Source organism: Pygoscelis adeliae, unplaced genomic scaffold (genome assembly GCF_000699105.1).
Source record: "Pygoscelis adeliae isolate BGI_AS28 unplaced genomic scaffold, ASM69910v1 Scaffold141, whole genome shotgun sequence".
Classification (NCBI taxonomy): domain Eukaryota; kingdom Metazoa; phylum Chordata; class Aves; order Sphenisciformes; family Spheniscidae; genus Pygoscelis; species Pygoscelis adeliae.
In genome coordinates this window covers 1,983,761-1,990,774 of record NW_008824231.1, presented here as the reverse complement: position 1 = coordinate 1,990,774, position 7,014 = coordinate 1,983,761, and positions in this window count along the sequence as shown.

Genomic DNA, 7,014 nt, shown 5'->3' with positions numbered 1-7,014 from the left:
CAGCCTGCCTCACCGTGGTCTTCACCACAGGCTGCAGGGGAATCTCTGCTCCGGCACCTGGAGCACCTCCTCCCCCTCCTTCTTCGCTGACCTTGGTGTCTGCAGAGTTGCTTCTCTCAGATATGCTCCCTCCTCTCTCCTGGCTGCTGTTGTTGCGCAGGGTTTTTTTTCCCCCTTCTTAAATATGTTATCCCAGAGGCGCTACCATCATCGCTGATGTGCTCTGCCTTGGCCAGCAGTGGGTCCATCTTGGAGCCGGTTGGCATTGGCTCTGTCAGACATGGGGGAATCTTCTAGCAGCTTCTCACAGAAGCCACCCCTGTAGCCCCTCCAGCTACCAAGACCTTGCCACACAAACCCGGTACAGCTTTCCACTGTGAAAACAGCTTCCTACTGGACTTGAGACCCACAGCCTCACATCAGCTATGGATCTGAAAAAAACCCACATGAACAAAGTAGTAATTATGGTTTTAGGCCTTCAAGGGACATACTACATTGAACTCAGAAGAGACCCAGGGCCTAGGGCTATGTAGCCTTTCTCCCTGGCCTCACAGCAAGATACTCTCAGCAAGATGCTCCCTGACTTCAGTTTTATATGGCAAGACAGATGTAGTCTATGATACAGTCAAGAGTATATAAGCAAGGCACAGAATTTCATGTATTGATTCATACATCCTGAAATAGCATCTCTTTAGAGAAGGACAATATGAAGATTATTTGACCCAGCTCTGCTCTGCACCAAAGCTGCTGAAGATGACCAGTATTTAATCACCCAGACAGTAGAAATAATGGGATGAGAAGAAAAACATTCTCACATTTTTAGAAGAATAAGAATGTGCTATTTAAACTGAAATCCTGTACTTTCACGCCTTCAGAGCTTTTCCTACAATTTAGAAGACATTTTCAGCCTGTGCAAAAGTGATATGGATACTTAACCAAGAGTTGAAACCTCAACAGTTTGAACTGGCATAGTTCCAGCTAAGCCGGTGGCATTATAGCAATTAAATTCAAGTACGAATCTAGCCCAATAAACACACAAAAAAAATCATCAAATTGTGACTGAAATTGTCTGGACTGGCAACTCATCAAACAGCATTTCAGGTTGTTAGGCCAGCGTCAGCTGTAATGCAAGTGAAATTGCAGGATTCTTTTAAAATCACATTAACAAATGAGGGATGTTCTTATCTCACACATGGATGATAATTCCACAATGAGGGAAAATTGCACATCTCTCCCTCTGCCTCACACTGCCAGCTAATCACTCACGGCGGAGGACACTGGTGATTCCCATGTGCTGGAGCGCAGCCAGCAGCAGGATAATGGAGATGAACTTGAACAGAAGGACAGGATTCCGGGCATTTCAGGACAATTTCCATTCTCAGCTAAGTGTCAGCATTCATTGAAATTCGGGCAGGTCAAATCTAATGAGCCAAATGCAGATTGCTGCCTTTGCCACAGCAACGCAATGCTGTCCAGGCCCATCCTTTGCTCCATGTGGGATACTGAGTGAAAGGCAGGCTCAATAAATTGTTAATGTATTCACTCTCCAGGCAGGTCAAATGGTAATTAACCTCATGCTCATCCCTGCTGCTTTGAGACCTAACTCAGTATCTACCATGCAGCTACAATTTGATCCAATAACTACCATACAGGCGAGGTGATAAAGGCATGCAGAGCATCACAGAAGCTGTGAAAGGAAGGGGACAGGCTGAACAGGCACCTCTTTGAACAGAGTGGACCCAGCCGCAGGAAGCACTCTGTGTACAGGGATTGCTGTGGGCAGTGGGGCATCCTAGGACGCACAGGGTGGTCTCTAACACCGCTGTGCTCCCTAGAGACCTGGCTTTGCAGTGTCAGCCAACCCTCCTGATGTGGAGGGCCAACCCTGCCTAATGGATGAGACATTCAGAGATGGCTCTGCTGATGGGTGTAGATGCAAAATAAAATACTTCTTTCTCAGGCAAAGAGTTTCATTACTCCCATGGCAGCACTCCCACAGCAGTTTTTCCTTTGGATATTTTTTCTGGAAAGGCTGGACCTGCCAGTGTGTTTTCTGCAGTGCTCTTTCTCTCTGGCAGAGACATGAAGATCCATCAGCAATAAAAATAGGCTTAGCACCAAGTCTTGGTAGCATCCTTGATACTGCACTGTAAAAGTAAGAAGAGGGAGGAAGGATAATTACCCCTTCAGGCAAAGCTGCTTTCTTTGTCCCCTTCTCCTATGAAAGACTATATTCTTTTAAGGATGAGCTCATGGCAACTTGTGTTTGTGGAACAACTGGAGACACCAAGAACATATTCCCCTCCTGTCCCAAGCACAACATTTTAGCCTTAAAAGTCTATGGTATTTTATGGAATTTGCAGGAATTTGCCACCCCAGGTTGGCAATCCTAATGCTCCTTTGTCCTTCAGACGCCTGCTGAAAGGCTGCTTGCCTGCCCTGCCTGTGGGATTACAACTGGTGACTAAAACTGTCCAGAGAGGCAAAAGCTGTGGAACAGAGGACTTTTCCTATAGTGCTCCATAGGTCACTGTCTCAGTAACATTGCCTTGGCTGATTTTTCTGCTGGCAAATTATAAATGTGAAGAGGCGTTGAACATTGAACTCTAGTGTAGATCAACTCAACAATTAGATACTCAACCTAAATCTGTTCAAATTTCACCAGAGAACGTAGTGAAAAATAAGCTCAGTTAATAGGAATAAATGTCAGTTAATGTGAGAAGTCAGTTAATATGTTACATGGGATATGACTGTTACAAAACATCCCATGTAATTGCAAAACATTCAACAGTACTGGAGTGATACCGGCACAGAGTTTACCAGAGTTTCTAACAAAGAGCTGCCTCTCTTTTAAAATTTGTATACAGGGCTGAATGGGCATGTTAAATACCTCTGTGAATGCACCACGGGGTAGGGTACAGGGTAGCAAGTCCATTGCATGCACCCTACATTGGAAAAGGTGAGGATTATCCCACAGTTGGAAAGGCCTCAGCTGTATCTAAGCAAAGTACTTGGCTTTTACAGCAACTATTCCTCCTCTGCCCTGTAACCTGTGTTAGAAGACGCTTGCTAGATTTCATATAGAAAATTCCAATATTCTGCTGGTTTTCTCTTGCTGAATGGTTCTGCAAAGACAAGGACTGTATGCAGCAAGGTCCTGTTTTCCTTTGGTTTCAACAGTCCCTTGCTCTGCTGTCCCAGTCTTCGCAAGTCCTTGGTGGACTGAAGACAGACACTCTGCTTTTAACTAATAACCAGTCCATTTATGGTGACACACCTTGGACAAAAAAAGAGAAGGAAAGCATGAAACTTGCTGCACTTTCATTCCCTGTGTCTCAATATGGATTATAATGACTGAATCTTCCTTAGTACACAAGGCTTCTGTTGATTTGTTTAACTAACTTCACATTTTTTTTCTGAGCAGCTCTGTGGTGCTTAGTTGCCGGCTAGGGTCAAACCACAACAGGAGTCAACAATGAAAAAATCAAACAGTAGATTCAATAGCAGACCCTCCCTCTCCCAGCTGTTAAAATGATCTGGCAGTCTGGAAGAGCACCGATGGAACAGATAAGGCTATTGCAAACTGACATTCATCACACATAGGGTCTGGACTCTGCCATCAACGATTTTCCTGAAGCACAAGAGTTTATGCCCAGAATCAGAGGCTGATGATATAAATTGCAGTTGATGGGACCAAACCTTGACCAAGGTTGAAAACTGACTCTCAGGGCGCTGAGGCCCACAGGTTTGGTCTGGTTTCTTTATCGTCTGCAATAACTTCCCTAAAGAAGACAAGCCAGTTCTTGGACTGGTTCATGGTGGTTAATCAGTCATCATCTCCAAAACCACCAGATGTTGTTATTCATTGGATGTTTGAAAAGCAAGGCATGTGAGGAGAAGATATTTGTCAGTAAAGTAGCAAGTGGATTTTCCAGTCTTTTTTCACCGCCACAGGTAGCTAGTATATCTGGTATGCCACATCAAATAATGAGAATTGCATATCTCATAATTGTTTTCCATGCAACACAGATATTTATTCCAATGTCTGAAACCTGACAATGGTCAAAATGGGTTTAAAACAGCAAAAGAAAAATTAGATCACATGAGCTTACATTAAGGTTTAACATATGGCCCTGTTCCAGGTGAAAGCAATAGCACTGGGCTGCAGAATGCATCTTGGCATGTTTCATACAATTAGGGAAGGAGCTGTACCCAGCCACAGAGAATCAGCAGGGCTCCTGCCCTCACTTTATGTCTGTTGCAGCGAAGAGCAATACTAATGTTCTGAGGCCACCTACTGTTTACTCTTAACACCTGCATGTTAATGTATAGGGTACTGTCCAAGAGAGCAGTCTTTTCTTAATGACCAGAAAGTATTCCTGATATTCCTTAAGGAAGTCAAGGTACACCAGAAACAGAACTTGTTCTACTTTAATTGCCATTGTTTTATAAATATCATCATCCTCAACTTGTTAATATGTTTTTTCATGGAAAATAAGTATTACTGTCTTGATAATATTTTTGCTTCATTAACATCTTCTGCAATCTCCATGAGAATACCACTAAAAGAAGCAGATCCTCCCAGAGCTTCCACTTTCAAGTACCCAGGAGGAGTCTAGATGCACAGAGTGAAATCTCAGCTCCACTGACTCACAAGCAATTATTCCCTTTTGCATCAATAAAGCTAAGTTAGGGTTTTTCTCTCTCTCAGTTCATCATAACAGGAATTTGCTGATCCCATGCTGTTAAGTCCATCTGCTGCCTCAAGCTTTGGCTTGACGCACAATGAATAAAAGAGGAAGAGAAAAAAGGAGGAGGAGAATCAGAAGCTGTTATCCACAAAATGTCCCAGAATGAAAGCCTCAAGCTGAGCCTGCGGAGGCCAACCACTGCAGTACAAATGGAAAGAAAGCTGAAACTCCAGCCACTACAATCTTCTGCCTATCACTAATAGCAGGATTCAGTTGACTCTGTTACACAGTGACTCCATTCCATTTATATATTTGTTACACATTCTCAGCTGCTATTTAGGCATGGGCTCACAGTTCTTATAACACAGGTCCCACTTTTCTTCCCGTTAAACAGGGCCAACTGGATGCTCAGCCCTCCTCTTTCAGTCTCATCTAGCAAGCAATGGGACATTCAGGTCTGCTAATACCAGCATCTAGCTTATAAAAGCTTCAATGCATCCATCAATCAATCACTCAATCGATCATCAATCAATTAAGGCATCAATGGCTTATTCTTTTTCATCAATTCTACTTCACTAAAGCTCTCTTCTATCTAAATCATATTCTTCAGAGACCTGTAGAAATCTGTTTTCCCAAAATTATCTCTCCTCAATTTGCTGTACCTTGCTGGCTAGCTGTACCTTGACTGGGTAGGAGGTCTAGTTGTGCAGAACCACTGCTGCTGACTACAGTCTACAAATCCTAAGAGAGAAGTTACCTAGCATGTTCCATGGAGTTGCAATCACCCATCTCCAAGGAAGATGAAAACAACTTGAAGCATGTATAGTCTCATATTCTTTTTAACATTCTTGTTAAAATGGGAGAAAATGGGAGAAATCTTAAAGTATTGGCAAAGCGAAGGCAAAGACTGGGTGTGTTTGCTAGCCATAAACACGTCAAAAGAGTAAACACAAAGGAAGGAAAACCAGAGGCATAGGCTAGAAAATCATACTGGCATGTGAAAAATTCTCGATCAATCCTGAATCAAAATAGAGGAACCATGACATCTTTCTCCTAACATACCTGTCTGTAACCTATGGGGAAAAAAAAGTCTTTTTATGAGGAATCTAAATTCTGGAGACATACTGGTGTTCCCATATTGAGCACTAAAATATAACTGCAACTTCAAAGAAGTACTTGGGCATTTGTACTTTGCAGAAAATGATTATTTTAAACCTCATTGTAATAAGTAACCATATTTACTGAAATCCGAGAGGGTCATTTTTAGGGACTGAAAATCTTAAGTTTTTTTATTGATTTCCTCACTGGATGTTAAACAATACCTTAATGCAATGACAAGAGGCAGTGGTTAATGAGCAGCTGGGTACTTTGCTGCATGCACTCCCTTTCCTCACCATCAATGCAATATAAGTAGAAGTAGCTTACCTTGACTTACTTTTTCCTTTTAAGGAAAAATTATTACAACTTTCTTCCCTAAATCAGCCCTGAGCATTTACAGGGCCATGTTGAATTCAGAAAAATGAAGTAATTTCTGAAATGAAAGCTAAATGCTCTCTGGATACCAGCAACCATGACCTGATTACTCAGAACTTGTGAAGACAGAGATGGTCCCAACTGTAAGATACATATTTTCCATTTCACATGGACAGATTCTTCATGTCTAAGGAAAATTATTAGAGAAACATATCATGAGAAAAATGTAGCCACAAGAAAGTGGATGAAGATGAAGAACCCTTGAAGAAGAGTTTGTTAGACTATAGCTACACTGCAAGATGAGTCAGGGCTCAGAGGTGGCAGAGTAAGTGGCAGTGTTTGGTGGCTTAGGCAATGTGCTCTTCAACGGTGAGCACCAAATCTAATATCTCTTCATGGCCATGTATAACAAATCAGCCAACGCTAACTTTACATAGTGCTTCCATATGCAGTGAATGTGAGCCCTTAAGTGATCAGGATAGTAAAATCCCACAGCGTTGGGCTCAAGTCCCTTCTTTATCAGAGAAGAGAGATCAGCCATTGAACATGAACATAGACACTGATGAAAAATAAAAATGGGGAAAAGTAGTACTATGTAAAATGTAAATTATGCATAAAACTAAGGAAATGAAAGGGGAAAAATATAATAGTGCTAGCAATAAAGAAACTCTAGCAATGGCAAAGTCCCATTATTAGGTGGAGAGGTTGTAATGCTGATATACAGAAGGTCACAAAATGTTAAGTAATATTTCCATTCTAATCTAGGTTTCCATTCTGCTGCTAAAGGTAATGATATCTGTTACTTGAACTCTTTAGAGCATTTAACTTGCTTTGGCATTCATGTTAAAAA